The sequence below is a fragment of the Cupressus sempervirens genome, chromosome 10 (assembly GCF_028749045.1).
Source record: "Cupressus sempervirens isolate cs-2001-9-10 chromosome 10, ASM2874904v1, whole genome shotgun sequence".
In the NCBI taxonomy this organism is placed as follows: domain Eukaryota; kingdom Viridiplantae; phylum Streptophyta; class Pinopsida; order Cupressales; family Cupressaceae; genus Cupressus; species Cupressus sempervirens.
The window spans coordinates 863,366,368-863,388,830 of NC_143127.1; positions in this window are offsets into that span (position 1 = coordinate 863,366,368).

The window sequence follows — 22,463 nt, forward strand, 5'->3', positions numbered from 1 at the left end:
ATTTTTGACCAAATTTGACCAACCCATTGGTCAAAATTTTGACCAACTCACTGGTACATGATTTGTCTCAATCATATAACTAATTATATATTTTTCATATTAGTTACTGTCAATTTTTTTCAGGCATTCTATAAAAATGTTCACATGCCTTTCGTATGATATGACATTTTGCATGCATCCTGCACTCTCTCTCATTTGGCTAATGATGGATTACATAGAGTGATCTGAAACCATGATGCTAAAAAACACACAATCAAATCCAAAATGAACTTGCACTACAAATGGATTGTGGAAATCTAATATTGGTAAAATTGCATGCATGTCTACCAGGACAATCACAACTTAAACATATATTCATCCTAGTAGACATGCATGCAAAATTAACAATATCAAATTTCCACAATCCATTTGTAATGCAAGTTCATTTTGGATTTGATTGTGTGTGTTTTTTAGCATCATGGTTTCATATCACTCTCTGTAATCCATCATCAGCCAAATGAGAGAGTGCAGGATGCATGCAAAATGTCATATCATATGCAAGGCATGTAACTGTTTTATAGAATGCCTAAAAAATTTTTTACACCTATATGTTGGTAGAAATTTCTACCTTCATTGGTCAAAATTTCTACCTTCATTGGTCAAAATTTTGACCTTCATTGGTCAAAATTTCTACCTTCATTGGTCGAAATTTCTACCTTCATTGGTTAAAATTTTTGACCTTCATTGGTCAAAATTTCTACCTTTATTGGTCAAAATTTTTAACCTTCATTGGTCGAAATTTCTACCTTTATTGGTCGAATTTTTTCCCTTTTTTGGTCGAAATTTCTACTTTTATTGGTCGAAGTTTTCTACCTTCATTGGTCAAAATTTTGACCAATTCCTGGCAGAACTTGCACCATGGCTATGGAGGTTTTTCGATCGATGTATTGATCAAAATTTTGACCAACCAGAAGGATGGTCAAAATTTTGACCAATGGGTTGGTCAAAGTTGGTCAAAGTTTGGTCAAAAATTGGGTCAAAATTTTGACCAATAATGGTCGAAAAATGGTCTCAAATGTACTAGTGTTTATTAACACTCACACATTTTATTTAGTTATCACTTAAAACTTACTCTACCAACCCTATGTCATCATGACACCAGACTGTGAGATAGAAGCCCCCTTCATATGCTACCCTACCCTACCCATGCTCATCCTATGCCAAGTGCTCGTGGGCATGCATACTCCCAACCCAAACCCAATGATCATAATTTTTGATAAATTCATGGAAGATTGGGCCTCGCAAGTCACCCAATAAATGTATGTGCATGTACTCATGTGTGGTGCACCACCATCATGAAAATCATAACACAAGGACTAGATGAGAACATAATGCAAAAGATAACACCCAACTGAAAGCAACATGAGAGGACAGATTCTACACAAATCCTAAAGCCAATAAAACCACACATCATGAAATCACTCAACCGACCTCAATCTGGGAGTATGGATTCTACACGAATCCCAATGATGCAACAAGACCAAAAATCATGAACTCACTCAACCGGCCTCAGTTCAAGAGTATGGATTCTACACGAATCCTAGTGTCCAGGAAACAATAACAAAGGTCCAAAGAAACTAAAACAATAGATATAAAATCACTCAATTGAACACAATGTCAAGAGTATGAATGTGACATACATCCCAATGCAAACATAAAAGTGCAATAAAGGTCTAACTAACATCCAAATGAATGATTTAGGTCCACGACCCAAATCATACCAAGAAAACCTGAGAAAATAGGGCAACATGCAAAATGAGGTAAAAACCCCAAATTTTGGAAAAACTTTGAAATTAAAAAAAATTTAACCTTTGGGTACAAATATCCCAAAAATCCAAAAATAATCAAGTTCGAACACCGTATGCAAAAATGGCTAGCATAACAACGTAAAATCCCAAACCCTCATCCCTAAAAATAGCAAAATATTTGTACTTGCCCAACCAGGTAGAACTAACATACAGAAATGGAGGGAAACACTAGTTCTCAGCCTCCAAACAAATGCCTACCAAAAATAGAAGCTGAAATGGCACTGAAACAATAAAACAAGAAAGCCCTACCTCATAGCCAAAAGGGAAAAATAGGAATTTGAACCATATAATAAATAGCGCGTAGAAGTAGTTGAAAATCATGGCAATCCAAGGTTTCCTCGAGCTGAATCCAATGAGCTCAACCTCATGACGATCTCACACCTGTAGCTCCCATAACAAACAAAATAGTAAATCCTCATGAAGAGGATTTTGGGTTTTACTCTCCAACTTTCTAATTCAAAAGTGAGAAGTGAGGAATTAAATTTCTTTTTGGATATTTACTCACTTTTTGAGTGAATAATCAATTAGGGAAAATAACTAGCCAACCTAGTTAAACCCTGAATCGACCCAAACAAAAATAGGCTATTCCTATAAATAGGAATTCATTTATGTCAAAGCTGCCAGAAACTAAAATAAATCAATTAAAAAGCCCGAAAATCTAAAAACACAAAAATTTCTTTAACAAATTTCATGACAAAGCAAACCTCTAAATGAACAGACATGCTCATTGGTCTTATCACATAATGCAAATGAGTTCAGATTTAATAATCACCAAAAGGTTTAATTTAAACATTTAATTAAGGATACGTCGGCCATATAGGGACAACATTGGTAAAATATTAATGGTTGAATCACTAACTCCATGTGCCATTGCCAGGGATATAAATCATGTACACTAAACAACACGATCAAGTGTAATTGCATATAATAACATAGACAAAGCAATAAATGCATTAAATCACCTAATTTAACCATTTATTTAATTATATTAAAATAATCTATTTACATCACTCACGTTCACATAAAGCATAACAATGAAAGAATGAAGTAAATAACCATATTATTAAATCTATCACATAACATAATCAGTGATATGCCCAAATATTGGATAACCCGTTATCGTCATAAAACACACTGTCATCTCAAAATGGCATCATCATACAATATGATCAACTGAACAACATAGTAGTCTAACATCTATGATACTAAAATCAAAGTATAATATCTTACCCTCGGGTCATCTCACATGTAAAACATAACATAAGTAACAAATATCTCTCAGATCAAAATATAACAAGGTAAATATCCACAACACATAACCAAATAATCCAACATGGATAATCCATTTCTAATTATTTAAGCATTTAATAAGGGTTATTTAAACAACATAAAAAGGCACTAAAAACACATATGCAAACACAATCATAAACATGACTAACCATTGCTACAAGAACCTAGTCCACTGTAGCATGGTAATAGTACACAGTGTAATATCTACACACATCTCAAGGTAATCACAGAACAACCTCATGATACCACATCAATCCTAGTAATCACTAGCACAAACCTCAATGAACTAGAAATCACATCATAATCTCATAAATCAGCCAACAACAATAATCAAAGCAACATTTACAAAAACATACATCAAATCACCTTTACGGTGTAACCCACTCATGGTCACAATCATGATCCTACACAAAAATAGATCAACAAGGTTGCATCCATCAGGATGACTTACATAAGTCAATTGGAAGAGGCACTACATCACCCCCCCCAAAGACTAGGCTTACTCTTGGAAGCCTGCAATCAAAGAATAGATACCAAAACACACCAAGAGAAAAATAAAAACTGAGCAAAAAAGATGACTCGCTAACTCCTTCACAAGTCCAACTAAATGAATCCCACATTCTCAAACCATCTTATTAACCCCCAAATAGGTTAACCATAAAAGAATACGTGTCACACAAACACAATGTCCTCCAACAAGGAACCTTCTATGCGTTAGGAAAAACCCATCTAGCCATAAAGGCAACAATACAAGGTGACGAAAAACCCAATCTACCTCATCAACAGGTGCCCAAACTAAACATGCACCTACCACATGACCACAAAACTAGGTCAACACACTACATGTTAGATTATGGTGACTGATCTGGAAAGTACTGCTCATACTTCATAATCTACTTCAGGAAAGTAGATTCGCCACTAAAGTTATGGCTAATTTATGGCCGACATGTTATAACCCTAAAGCAGTTTAATACTTGTATAAAAGGGTTTAGGGTTGGGTATTTTCATTAGGTTGTGATACAAAATTGGTTCTTGCGACAGTATTAAGCTATAAGGGATTACAGTTTGTAATCAGGTTGTAATCACTGGATTGTAATAAGATTAGACTTTCTATTTGGTGGACGCAGCCCAGGGATTGGGTGAACCACATTAAATCTTGGCACCTTGTGTTCATTTTCGTGTGATCTATTATTTTATGTTATTGGTTATATTTGCATGTAGTTTTTATTTCTATCTGTGGTTTATCCTAACAAGTGGTATCAGAGCAAGGTTGTCTTTCAGTTATCCTTTGCAGGAAAGTCTCATGGTTAAGTGGGAGTCTCATGGTTGAGTGGGAGCAATGGCAAATGAGGGTAAGCTGATGGTTGATATTTTTAATGAGCACAACTTTTAGTTATGGAAGATGCAAATGGAAGACTATCTATATCAGAAGGATTTATGGAAGCCGTTGGAAGGCAAAGCCAAGAATCAGGGAACTATGTTAGATGTTGAATGGGATCTTTTAGATAGAAAGGCACTCAGAAGCATTCGGTTATGCTTGGCACCATCAATGGCATTTAATATTACAAAATCAAAGACGATGACACTGTATGAAAAGCGCTCTGCTTCAAACAAGATATTTGTCATGAAGCATTTATTTAATATGAAAATAGCAGAAGATGGATCTATTGCAAATCATTTAAATGAGTTTAATACTATTACTAGTTAGTTATCTTCTATGGGTATCAATTTTGATGAAGAAATTAGGGCTCTCTTCATTTTGTGATCTTTGCCTAAAAGCTGGAATGGCTTGGTAATGGTGGTGAGTAATTCTGTTCCTGGATCTAGTACCCTAAAATATGATGATGTGATCGGTGTTGTTTTGAGTGAGGAAACTCATAGAAAATTCTCAAGTGGATCTACATAAGGAAGTGCTTTGAATTCACAAAGCAGGGGTAGAACAACTAAGAGAGGAAGTAACTCTAGAAATCATGGGAAATCAAGAGGAAAGTCAAAGGGGAAGAGGTCTCAATCGAGAGGACCAAATGATTTCTGGTACTGTGGGAAACTAGGTCACAAAAAGAAAGACTGTTGGAATCGAAAGAAAAATGCAGGAGACAAATCAGATGGAGACAAGGAGGAAAATGTGGTAAGTAACAAATCTGAAGAGGATGCTTTGCTTCTATCTTTAGAAAGTGTTGATGATTCATGGGTTTTATATTCTGGTGCTTCATTTCATGCTACACCTCATAGAGGTTATTTCATTGATTATGTCCAAGGGGATTTTGGGCTTGTTTATTTGGGGGGTAATGAACCCTGTCAAATTGTTTGAAAGGGAAAAATTAAGATTAAGTTGCAGAATGGGAATCATTAGCGACTACATGAGGTAAGACATGTTCCAAGGCTGAGTAGGAATTTAATTTCAGCAGGGCAACTTGGTGATGAGGGTTGTGTAGTTACTTTTAATGATAAAAATTGGAAGGTTTCAAAAGGTTCTCTTGTAGTAGAAAAAGGTGTGAAAGTAGGCACCTTATATCTTTGTACATGTCATAATGCTCCTTCTACTTTGATTGTTTCAAAGAAAAATGAATGTTCAGGAACAATTGCTGCAGTTGAGCAGGGAGAACAAATAGCTACTATAGATTCTGATATAGCACTGTGCCACAACAGACTTGGGCACATGAGTGAGAAAGGTATGAAAGTACTTCATTCAAAGAAAGTTTTATGAGGTTTGAAATGTGTTAATATGGATTTTTGTGAAAGTTGCGTGTATGGAAAACAAAAGAGAGTGAGTTTTGTAAAGACTAGGAAGGAAAACAAAAAGGAGAAATTAGAGCTTGTGCATATAGATGTATGGGGACCAGCTTAGTTATCTTCCCATGGTGGGTCTCATTATTATGTTACATTTATTGATTATGCAACTAGAAAAGTATGGGTTTATTTCCTTAAACAGAAATCTGATGTATTTCAAACTTTTAAGAAATGAAAATGCTTGGTTGAAAATGAGACTGGTAAGAAATTAAAATGTCTTAGATCTGATAATGGTATTCGTAGAAATAAAATTGTTTCAAGGACTGCATAGGAAAATGGAGTGGTTGAACGCATGAACATGACTATAATGGAGCGTGCAAGGAGCATGAGGTTGCATGCTAGGTTGCCCTTACACATGTGGGTGGAGGCTCTCAATACTGTAGTATATTTGATTAATAGAGGTCCCTCTACTCCTTTGGGCTATGGTATTCTAGAGGAGGCATGGACTAGTAAGAAGGTGAGTTATTCTTTTCTCAAGACCTTCGATTGTAAAGCTTTTCCTCATATAGACTCTGAAAATAGAACCAAGCTAGAAGCTAAATCAAAGAAATGTGTCTTTGTTGGATATGGCATTAATGAATTTGGTTATAGGCTTTGGGATTTTGAAAATCATAAAATTGTTAGAAGTTGGGATGTCATATTCAATAAGAAAGTGTTGTATAAAGATCTATTGCAGCAACATGAGAAGAAAGAAGATGATTATGTAGTGTTGGATGATACTCTAAAAGCTAATGTTCCAGCCATTCCTCATGATGTGCAACAACTGAAACAAAAAATACCACACACACCAGTGAATTTTAGATGGTCAATGAGGCAAATCAGACCTCCACAAATATTTTCTCCCTCTTTATATTCTATTTTACTTACTAATGCTAGTGAACCTGAAAGTTATGAAGAAGCTATGCAGGCAAATACTAAGATTCAGTGGGAGTCTGCAATGAAAGATGAAATGGACTCTTTTTTGAAGAATAAGACATGGGATTTGTGCAAGTTGCTTATAGGTAAAAAGGCTTTACAAAATAAGTGGGTTTACAGATTGAAAGAAGAGGAAGGAGGTAAGAAAAGATTTAAGGCCAGGTTAGTTGTAAAAGGATTTGCACAGAAAAAGGGAATTGACTTTGATGAGATAGTTTCTCCTATTGTTAAAATGACTTCTATCCATAATATTTTAAGTCTTGTGGCTATTGGAGATTTGCATTTAGAGCAGCTAGATGTTAAAATAGCCTTCCTTCATGGTGATTTGGATGAAGAAATTTATATGGATCAACCACGGGGATTTGAGGTCAAAGGTAAGGAGAACTTAGTGTGCAAATTGAAGAAAAGTTTATATGGCTTGAAGCAAGCACCTCGGCAATGGTATCTAAAATTTGATAGGTTTATGCATGAGAATGGCTATAATAGGTGTCATTCAAATTATTGTGTTTATTTTAAGAGGTTGGATGATGATAGCTACATTATTTTATGTTTATATGTTGATGATATGCTTGTAGCTGGGTCTAACATGGATCATATTAAGGGGCTGAAATACCAGTTAGCACATGCATTTGCTATGAAGGATTTGGGGGCAGCAAAACAAATCCTTGGTATGAATATTTGTAGAGATAGGAAAAATAGAACATTGACGATATCTCAAGTTGATTATGTTGAGAAGGTGTTGCAACATTTCTCTATGGAGAATGATAAAGTTATTGGAAAACCTTTACCTAGTCATTTGAAATTGACTAAGGGGATGTGTCCTAAGACACAAGAAGAGGAGGATAGGATGTCCAAGGTACCATATGCTTCAGCTGTAGGAAGCTTGATGTATGTTATGGTATGCACTAGGCCAGATATTGCCCATGCAGTGGGAGTCGTTAGCAGGTATATGAGTCATCCAAGATTTGAGCATTGGAATGTTGTCAAGTGGATTCTCAGATATTTGAGAGGAACATCCAATAAGTGTTTACACTTTGGGGGCTCTACTACTAATTTACAAGGCTATGTTGACTCAAATTTGGTAGGGGATATTGATACCAGGCAGAGTACTATATGTTATCTCTTTACTATTGGTGGGATAGCTGTGAGCTAGGTTTCTAGGTTACAGAAGATTAATGATCTATCCACTACAGAGGCAGAGTATGTTGCTACTATAGAGGCAGCCAAGAAGATGATATGGTTTCAGTTCTTCTTGGAAGAATTGGGACATCCTCAAAAGGATAATTATTTGTTCACAAATAGTCAGAGTGCCATTCATCTTGCGAAAAATTCAGCTCTGCATTCTAAGACCAAACACATATAGTTGTGATACCATTTCATTCGGTTAGTTTTGGAGGATGGACACCCCAAGTGGGAGATTGTTAGATTATGGTGACTGATCAAGAAAGTACTACACATACTTCATAATTAGTGGGGTTCGGGGCATTGCCCTGAAATTTTTTTTTTTTGGTACTATTCATAGATTCGCCTTTCGTAGATTCACCACTAAAGTTATGGCTAATTTATGGCCGATATGTTATAACCCTAAAGAAGTTTAATACTTGTATAAAAGGGTTTAGGGTTGGGTATTTTCATTAGGTTGTGATGCAAATTGGTTCTTGTGGTGGTATTGAGCTATAAGGGATTACAATTTGTAATCAGGTTGTAATCACTGGATTGTAATAAGATCGGACTTGTTGTTTGGTGAACGTAGCCTAGGGATTGGGTGAACCAGGTTGAATATTGGTGCCTTGTGTTCATTTCTATGTGATCTATTATTTTCTGTTATTGGTTATATTTGCATGTAGTTTTTATTTCTGTCTGTGGTTTATCCTAACACTATGCACTCCCAAAAGAGTTGGAATCATGGGGAATAACCATCCCAAAATTCTTGAGAATACTACCATGTCACACATGAGCATCCTTGAATCCAGTAAACTCACTCTTTGAACAAAGTGGATGATAGTTTACCAGAAAAATTATGCACTCCAAAAGACTACTCACCACCAAGCATAGGAGCACAATGCCTCTCCAAGGTACAAAAGCGCAACTATCACTAGGAACTAGGGTTACACAACCCAACCAAACAAGATATCACCTTTCCACAAGGTTTTAAAGACTTTTTTTAGTGGACACAATCATGTAAAATCCTCATACCAACACATAAGATGGTCACATGTGTCCAATGATACCATGTCCCTCTAGCACCATGCTGGGAATACCACACCCAACCTACCGCTAAACTCAATCTCCAACCTCAAGTCAATGGTCAATGAGAAAACTTGTCTGAGACAATCCTCTTGAAGAAAGAAGTTTAGGGAGAAATATCTATAGAGTATTAGGACTAAGAGGGAGTCTCTCTCAACCTCTGCACTAAAACAACCCAAGATGCATTAGGGAATCTCACAATTCTACCAACCATCCAAATACTCATCTGAAAACACTAACTAAGCTAGTGGCATAATCATGCTAGCCCACTCTGTCAAGAGAGAAAAGAATGCAAAGATGTGCCAAAGTCAACATCTAAAAGGGAGAATCTAGACTCATCAAAGAACTGAGTCACTTCCAATGACAAGACAACATCAACTTCAAACAAGGAATGCTCACAAACCACACTTCACCTCACAAAGGTGGGTGAGTGCAATAGGAAATACACAAACCCAAGCACAAACCCCAAAAGTACCTAGTAGATTATGAAGACTAGATAACTCTTCCATTAAGAATAAAATGAAGATTTAAACTTCTCTAATAGTCATAAATGTGATATGTCATGACTGAATTAGCCTCTACTCAATAAAGGGTATTCAAAACATCAATCAGCAACTCTAGAAGTGTGAAAGAGTTACTTCTTATTCCCCAAGTGAAACTTTGCATTAGCATAGTATCACGCAAAGTTTCTTAACAAACTAGGTGAGAAAGTGCAATGAACTAGGTGAGAAAGTGCATGACCACCAGCTTCTCACACAAAATTTAAAATCAACACAAAACTTCCTTCACTCTAGAGACCATAACTTTCATGTCCAAACTCGAATTGACTCTATTTAGAAAGCATCAAAAAGATATTGATGAGGCCTAAAACATGATGGAGCATAGAGAGTCCTAAAATCTAAGAGTTGAGTCACCACTCAAGACAAAACAATAGTCTTGGCTACCAAGACAAGCAATAGACGAAACATCCAAAACCACTCAAGAACACACATGCCCAGAACAACATAAGACATAGAAGGAAAGGTAGTTCACACACTAAAAACCATTATTACTTATCTTTCATAATTTCATTACTTAAATATAACATGAGCACTAATGCACAATGAAATTGATAGGTTTTTAAAGCAAGGGTTCAAGAGTCACCATAAAAGAAGTACATATCTTTCAATTTCTTTCCAAGAATTAACATTACATTTACTCATCTTTTAAGCCATCCAATTATAGTGGAAACTTTAAATCTACCAAAGACACACCAACATGTTCTCCATGATATTATCCCTTGAATGCACTACCAGCGGTTCGAGATGAACATGATAGAGTCACAACACACAACTGGGCAGCAATTTAAAACACATTTAGAACAGTCATCAAGAACCAAAACAAAAACACCAAATGGGGAAATTGTCAATTCTAATAGTAAATCACAAAAGAGCTCATTTCAACAATAAGTCAAATGTGACAATTGTCACAAAGAGAGCAATAGAGAAAATTTGATGACTACTCCAAGAGAGGAAAATACTGAAAACCAATGCTAGCCCAACAACATGAGGAAAATACCTCCAATTAAATCACATTACATGTGATGAATGGGAACAATCATACAAGAGGGATAGATCACCACACAATGCTAAGGAATACATCATCCTAGCAATGTTAGAGAACACACTCACACACATAAAGTAGTAAACCATTAGTAATCTCATCCATATGCAGACAACAATAATTTCCCTAATGCTTTTTTTTTTCCATGCAATGCAATATTTAAATATTCATCAATTTAATACAAATTTCCATGACCTTAACAAGCAATTAGATTGGGGACTTAAGTCATTAACCCAAAAGATCTAATACAACACTTACTTGTAATGATTCACAATAAACACTCATTTCTCAATGAAAGGAACCATTTCATTACTATAATGATATAACATGGAATCACAAATAAGATTCATTTATTTACTTACAATTAGGAGAAAATAGGGAAACAATGCACCTTTCTTCACAAGTAGAAACAAAAGAGACACTCAAAGCAACCACATGGACACCAATTAGTGGTTCCATCCAAAAAGGTCATGCATGCAACCAATGAAACAAAGGAACATTGATTCCTCTAACAAAACTAGGAAGACTCGCTTCCTTCTCCAAACACTGATCTAGTTGCATCTACTGGACAAGCAAGTCCATCACAAGTAGATACCATAGCAACAAACATCATGAGTTCTCACCAAGACACTCGCACTCAACCAACACAACAATATCCATATGGGAAACATATACATAGAGATCCCAATGTTTGAACATGGGCTCTAATACCAGATGTAATGCCTTGCCTGGAGATCCTTGGAACAAGGATTCAATTCAAGCCAAGATAAAAAAGAAATTTACAAGTATGAATGCACATGTCAACATCATATAGGGATCACATAGATCATAATGGAAGACTTCACCAACAATCCAAGCAACCAAAGAATCTCCAAATGCCACTACCAAAAAAAATAATTGATGATGAAGAATGCATAACTAAATTTGAATCAAACACATTCTAAATTCAAAATGTGACACCAAAGGACTGAAGAATGCCTAAGAGGGTACCCCAAACAACTCCCAAAAAAGTTTAGATCAAATCGAAAAGTGCCCCCTACTTGCTCGCATAGGTCTTTGCAAAAATCTAGGTGATACTTTAATACAACACTAGAAAGTATCGTACAAAATTCCTAAAGAAGGAGGGTGACTCTTTCAGGGATTGGGCGATACTTCTCTTTAAGGTGTGCGATACTTTTAGGGTATTGTATGACAATTTTTACAAGGAGGTGTGATACTAGAAAGTATCGCATGATATTTCTCCAAGAGGCATGCGATAGAATCAAGGGATGCATGATACAGTTTCAATGGCCATGTGACACAATATTCTATCACCCCATGCTGACACATGGTCACCCAAGAAAAGAGAGAAAAATACTCTAAGGGTTAAAGGAGGAATGAAATGGGAAAACAAACCTCCACACTCGGGAGTATCGGATCCACATAGATTGAGGAGCGAACACTTGAGTGCATAATCAACAATATGCCAAGGAACAAGAAAGAGGAACATTTATCCATCTATACCAAAGCAATAAAGAATATACTAAAAACAACATCGCAGTGAACATAAGCAACATCACAATGTACATAAAACAACTTGGCAATAATTGAATAACCAAACTAAGTACGCGGTTCCTCCCAACCATCGATAGCTTCATAAGACCATCATGGATCTTAGCCATCCCCCACGTGTAACATCCCAAGCCACTGACCAGATCGTCCGTACTATCATAATAGGGATGTCACTACTAAAATATGGTACAATATAAACATAAGTAAATCTAACATGCTAGTAGTAAAGCATAAGATAATCCTACCAGTAGATAACATCACCTATCACATGCTAATCACCAATATAAGAAAATCTAACATGCTAAACCAATAAGCAATATATAATCCAATACAACAATTCACATCATCTAGTCATATGATAAACATCATAATATGGGAATGCATCAAATAAACTAACATCATCTAAACATGATATCCAAGCATTCTAATGAAATCATAAATCACCAGAAAGCATACTCTGAAACCCAAAGTATCAAGTGAAAACATCCAACAATGGTCACACTAGGATAAAAGAGCATTTGTGTACACCTGTCCCTAATAGTGGTGAAGGTAGCTATGCCTCCCAACCATGTGGCACCTATAGATCCACACTTGTTGTGCTGATGGAGATAATGATCCAACCACAAACACACATAAAGCACAACATCCAAGGAAATCACTCATGTCAAATAGTATGATGGTTGTAACCAAGAACCTAAGACAATGCAAGTAGTATAGGTCCTAGTCAGACACTGAAAAGGCTATTAAGTAGGGGCTGACATCATGGAGAGTCGCTTGGCATCGACAAGCCCAAGCTCAGATATGTGCAAATTCAACTCTCTCAACGGAAGGCTCATACACTGTGTAGATTCAACTCCCTCAATAGAAGGCTCATACATTGAAGCACTATTTTATTATCTTTAGTTTTATTAACACTCACACATTTTATTTAGTTATCACTTACTTAAAACTTCCTCTACCAACCCTATGGCATCATGATAGTAGGTTGTGAGATAGAAGCCCCTCCATATGCTACCCTACCCTACCCATGCTCATCCTATGCCAAGTGCCTGTGGGCATGCATACTCCCAATCCAAACCCAATGATCATAAATTTTGGAAAATCCATGGAAGATCAGGCCTCGCAAGTCACCCGACAAATGTACACACATGTACTCATGTATGGTGCACCACCATCACAAAAATTATAACACAAGGACTGGATGAGAACACAATGCAAAAGATAACACCCAACTAAAAGCAACATAGGAGGACAAATTCTACATGAATCCTAAATCCAATAAAACCATACATCATGAAATCACTCAATCAGCCTCAATTCGAGAGTATGGATTCTACACAAATTCCAATGATGTAATAAGAACAAACATCATGAACTCACTCGAAAGGCCTCAATCTAGGAGTATGGATTCTACACGAATCTTGGTGTCCATGAAACAATAACAAAGGTCCAAAGAAACCAAAACAACAGTTATAAAATCACTCAACCGAACACAATGTCAGGAGTACGGATGCAACATGCATCCCAATGCAAACATAAAAGTTCAATAAAGATTTGACCAACATCCAAATGGATGATCTAGGTCCATGACCCAACTGATGCCAAGAAAACCTGGGAAAATAGGGCAGCACACAAAATGAGGTAAAAACTCCAAATTTTAAAAAAACTTTGAAATTAAAACCCATTTGACCTTTGGATACAAATACCTCAAAAATCCAAAAATAATCAAGTTTGGACACTGTATGCAAAAATGGGCAGCATAACGATGTAAAACCCCAAACCCTAATCCCAAAAAATAGAGAAATGTTCGTACCCACCCAACTGGGTAGAACTAAGATACATAAACGAAGAAGAACACTAGTTCTCAGCTTCCAAAAAAATGGCTACCAAAAATAAAAGTAGAAACAGAGCCAAAGCAATAAAATAGGAAAGCCCTACCTCATAGCCAAAAGGGAAAAATAGAAATCTAAACCATAAAATAAATAGCCCACAGAAGTAGCTGAAAATTGTGACAATCCAAGGTTTCCCTGAATTGGATCTAATGAGCTCAACCTCACGACGATCCCATGCCTGTAGCTCCCACAATGAACAAAACAGTAAATCCTCATGAAGAGAATTTTGGGTTTTACTCTCCAACTTTCTAATTCAAAAGTGAGAAGTGAGGAATTAAATTCCTTTTTGGATATTTATTCACTTTTTGAGTGAATAATCAATTAGGGAAAATAACTAGCCAACCTAGTTAAACCCCGAATCAACCCAAACGAAAATAGGCTATTCCTATAAATAGGAATTCATCTATGGAAAAGCTACTAGAAACTAAAATAAATCAATTAAAAAGTTCAAAAATCCAAAAACACAAAAATTTCCTTAACAAATTTCACGACAAAGTAAACCTCTAAATGCACAGACATGCTCACTGGTCTTATCACATAATGCAAATGAGTTCAGATTTAATAATCACCAAAAGGTTTAATTTAAACATTTAATTAAAGATAAGTTGACCATATAGGGATGACATTGGTAAAATATTAATGGTTGAATCACTAACTCCATGTGCCACTGCTAGGGATATAAATCCTACACACTAAACAATATGATCAAGTGCAATTGCATATAATAACACAGATGAAACAATAAATGCATTAAATCACTTAATTTAACCATTTATTTAATTATATTAAAATAATCTATTTACATCACTCACGTTCACATAAAGCATAACAATTCAGGAATGAAGTAAATAACCATAGCATTAAATCTATCACATAACATAATCAGTGATATGTCCAAATATTGGATAACCCGTTATCATCATAAAACACATTGTCATCTCAAAATGGCATCATCATGCAATATGATCAACTGAACAACATAGTAGTCTAACATCTATGATACTAAAATCAAAGTATAATATCTTACCCTCGGGTCATCTCACATGTAAAACATAACATAAGTAACAAATATCTCTCAGATCAAAATATAACAAGGTAAATATTCGCAACACATAAATAAATAATCCAACATGGACAATCCATTTCTAATTATTTAAGCATCTAATAATGGCTATTTAAATAGCATAAAAAGGCACTAAAAACACATAAGCAAACACAGTCATAGACATGACTAACCACTGCTACAAGAACCTAGTCCATTGTAGCATGGTAATAGTACACAATGTAATCTCTACACACATCTCAGGGTAATCATGGAATAACCTCATGATACCACATTGATCCTGGTAACCACTGGCACAAACCTCAGTGAACTAGAAATCACATCATAATCTCATAAATCAGCTAAGAGCAATAATCAAAGCAACAGATACAGAAACATATATCAAATCACCTCTATGGTGTAACCCACTCATGGTCAAAATCATGATCCTACACAACAATAGATCAACAAGGTTGCAGCCATCAAGATAACTTATAGAAGTCAATTGGGAGAGACACTGCAGTCTATATACATACATACATACATAAATACATATATACATGCATGCATACATACATGTATGCATACACATACATACACATATATACATACATATATGCATACATAAATACATACATTTATACATACATACATGTCGGTATGTATGTATATGTAGAGAGAGAGAGATATTTTTTAAGGTGCTAAGTGACTTACCTCAAGATAATCCACAAAAATAATGTAGACTAGGAAAAATGGGTAGAGCTTGCAAGAAAGCTTACAAAAACTTATTATAGCAAATATTTTTAGAAAGAAACAAGTCATAAACTAGTTAAATCGGTCTAGTTGTTGATTAGCTAGGTTGATATATACATATATTTAACTAAGTATGGTTTGTGCAAGGGAATGAACCTCGTGTGTATGACATTTATACAAAAGAAAAACTTGCTTCTTCAACTCCTTACACTCAACTATTCACTAAAGTTATTCTTCTAGTAGTGAGAATAATTGTTGCAAATTCTTGGGAGCCAAGGAACCCTAAACCTATGCTATGTTTTTTGGAGACATAGGAGAAGTTACGACTAGCTTTAGTATTTCATAACATTTTGGATCATATAGTGATGCCCAAACTAATAGTAGTAGTAGATGTTTGGGATGCAAAGATCACAAGGCCGTGAAAAAAAATTCCTATAGAACTATCATCATATTAGGTACAATAAAAGGAATGAGATTTAGAGATCAAAAGCATGTGACAACAAGATGCAGAGATCACAAGGGCACAACAACAAAATGCAATGATCACAAGGGCATGCCAACAAAATCTTAGATCTCCACATGATATATACATACATACATACATACATACATACATATATATATGCATACATATACATGTATATATGTATGTATGTATGTATATAGAGAGATATTTTTTAAGGTTCTTATTACATCTTAGCATAATAGAAAACTTGATCTACTTGCATATATATTCTAGAATCTAAATAATTAAACAATAAAACTCACTCAACTAGTGGTAAGTGACTGCCAATAGTGGCATGTTGTGATGGTTAAGTTGTTGAGTTGTTATCCTTGCCATCGAGGTTCAAATCTCAAGGCGAGGGCCCTAGCTCGGTTGGCTAAATATTCCCTATTGTAGGGGGTTGGTCACGAGTTCTAGTCTCCCTTGTCCCCATGGTACTGGTGGGAATGTCACGCTAGCACTATCAGTCATGTTAAAAAGTTTACCTGGCGCACTACAGTTTATAGGGGGGGCCATGCTGCACTCGATTCCTGTAGTCTAATAAATTTTTTTAAAAAACTAGTGCTAAGTGACTTAGCTCAAGATCTTGCATAAAAATAATGTTGATTGTTCCTTTTATTGTACATAATCTGATGACAATTCTATTCCTGTCGAACTATCATCATATTAGGTACAATAAAATGAATGAGATGCAGAGATTAGAAGGGTGCAACAATGAGATGCAAAGATCACAAGGGCACAACAACAAAATGCAATGATCACAAGGGCATGTCAACAAAATCTTAGATCTCCCCATGGTATATACATACATACATACATACATATAATAACATATACATACATACACAGATACATATACACATGCATACATATACATGTATATATGTATACAAAGAGATATTTTTTAAGGTACTTATTACATCTTAGTACAATAGAAAACTTGATCTAGCTGCACACATATTCTAGAATCCAAATAATTAAATAATAAAACTCACTCAACTAGTGCTAAGTGACTTAGCTCAAGATCTTGCACAAAAATAATGTTGATTGTTCCTTTTATTATACATAATCTAATGACAATTCTATAGGAATTTGTAGTCAACCTATGTAATTAGCAACTAGACCCATTTAACTGGGTTATATTATATATATATATATATATATATATATATATATATATATATATATATATATATATATATATGTATGTATGTATGTATGTATGTATGTATGTATGTATGTATGTATGTATGTATGTATGTATGTATGTATGTATGTATGTATGTATGTATGTATGTATGTATGTATGTATGTATGTATGTATGTATGTATGTATGTATGTATGTATGTATGTATGTATGTATGTATGTATGTATGTATGTATGTATGTATATTTAACTAGGTTATGGATTTTACAAGGGAATGGGGCTTGTGATTATGGCATTTACATAGAAGTAGAACTCACTTCTTCAACTCCTTACACTCAATTCTTAACTGAAGTTATTCTTCTAGCAGTGAGAATAGCTGCTACAAATTCTTGGGAACCAAGGGAAACTAAACCTATGCTACGTTTTCTAGATACATGGCAGAAGTTACTACCAGCTTCAATACTTCATTACATTGTGGATCATATAGTGATGCCTAAATTAGCAACGACACTAGATACTTGGGATCCTCACAGGGAGAGCATGCCAATACATGCATGGTTACATCCTTGGCTTCCATTGTTGGGCCAGTGTATGTAGCCTTTATATCTAACCATTTGTTATAAATTGGGGAATCTTCTTCATGCCTAGCATTCAAGTGATGCATCTACATATGCAATTTTATCACCTTGGAAAAATATATTTGATTCTACTAGTTGGGGACAACTGGTTGTTCATTTTATTGTACTTGATTTGATGATAGTTCTATAGGAATTTGTAATCAACCAAAGTAATCAACAACTAGAAAAATTTAACCAAATTATGGCTCGGACATGTGCTATTCCCATTTATCATATGGTTACAATGTTGGAGGCATCATTTTTTTATGTGTAGGATATGGAGGCAGAGCAGTGGTGTTGGCAAACATGAAAATTTTATAATGAAAAGTCACCTTAAGGAACTTGTGTATGCTCTTGGAAAACATGTCATTGAAAATTTTCATCATTACCTTTCTTGCTCCTACATGTTTTTAAATGGAGCCTTCACACACGTAGTGCTCACAAATGTCTACTTAAGAATGTATGTGAACCTTCAATGCACTACTATGTGGTGAAATATGTAGAAAATCATATAATCCTTTGTCACACAGGGTCTTTTGCTTGGTGTCCTCATTCATTAAGTTAAGCAATCAAGTTTGCATTTCAAATCATGATTTATCTATTTTAGGCTTAAGAACTGGTACACTAGCCTAGAAAGAGTACCTAAGAAGAGATGGATATCACATTCATTTATTATCAAATGACGTTAAAAAAAATCATAAGCATCCATAAAATAATATCATAATGTATAAAGCTAACATCTAACATTAGTTCATCCTTTAACATTCATTAACAGTGGCATATAAACACATAACATTCAATAACATGTGAAATAAGGTATTTAAACATGCCTTGACCAATTATGATTTAATTTTGGATCACCTACTTGATTAATTTGGAATTTTATGTTCACCAAAAACCATAAAATGTAAGAAAAAATGTGCCAAAAAGTGCATAGAAAGATGTTTATCATGCACCAATCATGTTTTTTAGATCTTTTGAAAAATTATTGTTGGACTGTGAGTCAGGAAAAAGAGAAATATCAAACTTGAAAAAGATGTACATAAATGCAATTAAATTTTAAACTTCAATTTTATAAACTTATAAAGAGAATCAGAGAATCATAAGAAACTATTGTGGTTTGTACTATTTGAATACTAGAGTTACAAGTGATAAAGTTATATACCTTTGATTTAGAGAGCGCAAATAATGGAAATAAAGTATTGCAGAAGGTGCAAGCTCAACTACCCCTCCCCCCCCCCCCTTATGTGGATGGCACTATTAAGTAGAGAATAGCTACATCCATACATATATGGTTAAGTGCTACCTAACTATGTCTTAGGCGTCTACACACTAGAGGCATACTTCGCTTACCAGGCTGCCTACATACCCATATCCCCGAGATCAAGACCCTTGAACTACTCACTCTAACAAATATGTAGTTCTAGTTTATAATTTTTTTGATGTAGTTATATTCCTATAACCATTGTTGATCTTTACTTACCTAATACAACTCTTTCTCCATCATACACCCACTCGAGTGAATTAGGTAGTTTTATGTAATTACAATAGTGTAATATCCTAGTGCAACCTTTGTGTTGTAGTTTATAGTTAATGTAAGCTTAACCTATATACTTCTTAACTCACTCCTTATATAGTTATGTTTAAAATCTTGTGACAATAATCAATGGGTCTAAATAGACTAGTCAAGTTAATGTTGAAACATAGAGTTTAGCCTTCTATTTTCAAAAGTCGGGTACACTAGGTACATATAATGTCTTCAAATATGAGCCTTGTTAGTTAACATATAATTTCTTAAAATAGTTAAGTGCTACCTAACTATGTCCAAGGCATCTACACACTAGAGGCATACTCTACTTACCAGGCTGCCTACATACCCATATCCATGGGATCAAGACACTTTAACTACTCACTCTAATGAATATGTAGTTTTGGTTTCTAATTGTTTTGATGAAGCTATATTCCTATAACCAATAGTGAACATTACTCACCTAATACAACTCTTTTCCATCATACACCCACTCAGGCGAATCAGGTAGTTTTCTATAATTACAATACTGTAATACCCTAGTGCAACCTATGTGTTTTAGTTTACAGTTAATGTTAGGTTAACATATATACATCCTAACTCACTCCTTATATAGTTATGTTTAAAAGCTTGTGACAATACCTGTAGCCATGCTACCTGTTGAGTGAGTTTTATTATTTTTATGTTGTGCCAAGATCTCTCTATTTACACACACACACACACACACACACACACACACACACACATGTATGTATATACATACACACATACATATACAAAGATCAGAAGGGTACAACAATGAGATGCAGATATCACAAGGGCATGACAACGAAATCCTAGATCTCTTTTGATCTCCACAATCCACAAGATCTCTCTCTCTCTCTCTCTCTCTATATATATATATATATATATATATATATATATATATATATATATATATATATATATATACACATACATACATAGATACATCTACATATGTAATTCTATCACCTTGGAAAATTGTATTTGGTCTTGCTAGCTGGGAACAACTGGTTGTTCATTTTATTTTACACAAGGAGGGAAAGAAGAACTAGGGCCAAAGGCACACCCAACAATCCAAACCAACTTGCAGAGTTAACACAACAGAAGAAAACACACAAATAGAACAACACCAAAGAGAGAGAACAAAACACTTGTATTGATTCTTCAAATTATTAGCATACACACCTAGCTGTAAGGCCTTCTAGGTTATGAACAAATACAAAACACATTCAAGATCCATGATCCAAATTCAAATTTGCATTTGCAGAACTTCTCTCCAACTTCTCTACTACTTCCTTACAAATTCTCTCTTACTTCTAACCTAAGCCTAAACACCCTATTTATACTTTCCAAAATGGCTTAAAGAAGATTCTAGAACATTACATAATAGAAAGGCCAACCTTAAAATGGTCTACACACATCCCAAGACAAAATCTTATCATTAAACTCATGATCAAAATTAAAAATGCAAGTCAGTTCCCAAAAAATAGATAACTTGGCCAAAGAAGGAACCGAGCATCAACAAATAACATGCTCACTTGGCACATGATGGAACACTCAACCAATAATAGAAACTCAGTACACATTGGATAGCTTGGCACACACTAGATAACTCGACACACAATGGATAACTTGGTTAATATTGTAGAGTGAGATGGGATAACATGCTAATCTAAATATTAACATGACTTGGGATAACTATAACTTGACTGATATTGCAAAATTACTAGCACTTGGCAATTGTTGCAACTCAGCAATGATTGCAACTTGGCAACAACTAGCAGAATGAACACAAATGGATAGGATAACACATCAACATATGATGCTCCTACATCAAACAACTAGGGTAGAAAGAAATGATTCTCCTGAATCATTGAGATGTCACATCCTAAGCTGAATCCAACTTAGATTGAGAAATCCATGTAGCATCTTCAATTGTTCTATTTTTCCACTTCACTAATAATTCATAGTAATCTTTTCCTCTTGTGCTTTTACCAACTCTTTGATCCAATATCTTCTCAACCTCTTCAATATACTTCTTAGGATAATCATTAGGTACAACTACTTCATCATCTGACTCATGATACTTATACATATCAGAAACATTGAATATAGGATATATATCCATGTCATCGGGTAATTCAACTTCATAAGCATTACCTAATGAATTTGAGCAATACAAATCCACAAAGCCCAAAGAATACCTACATGTAAAAACTTTTCATAGAGAAGAAAAAGACAAGAGGAGGCAAGGGTTTTGCTCTACGAACATGCAAATCATATTCTTTGAAATGAAAAAGTTGTAAGATAATTACAAATGATCTATCCTTCTAGTAGGAGATCAAAACCCAAAAAGGTAATCTAAAAGGTAAAAATATTTAATAATTACTAGTTAATTATTAAATGAGAATGTAAAAGGTGCATAAAGTAAAATCTTAAGAATGGAGAAAAGGTAATTTAATTAATGAAATTAAATTAAGCTTTTTCTCTAACACCCCCCCTTAAGATGAGCAAAAATTTAGCTACAAACAATGCAAGGAAACTATAATGCTGAAAACAAACTTGGGTCTTGGAAACAAGGCTTGATGAGGTACCCAATCACAATCAAATATCTATGAAACAAAGAAATAGAGAAAACCCAGTGAGAAAAACTCTACTCCAAAAAGAGATAGAAAAAATATGCACAAATGAAACATCTAAAGAGAATCTCTC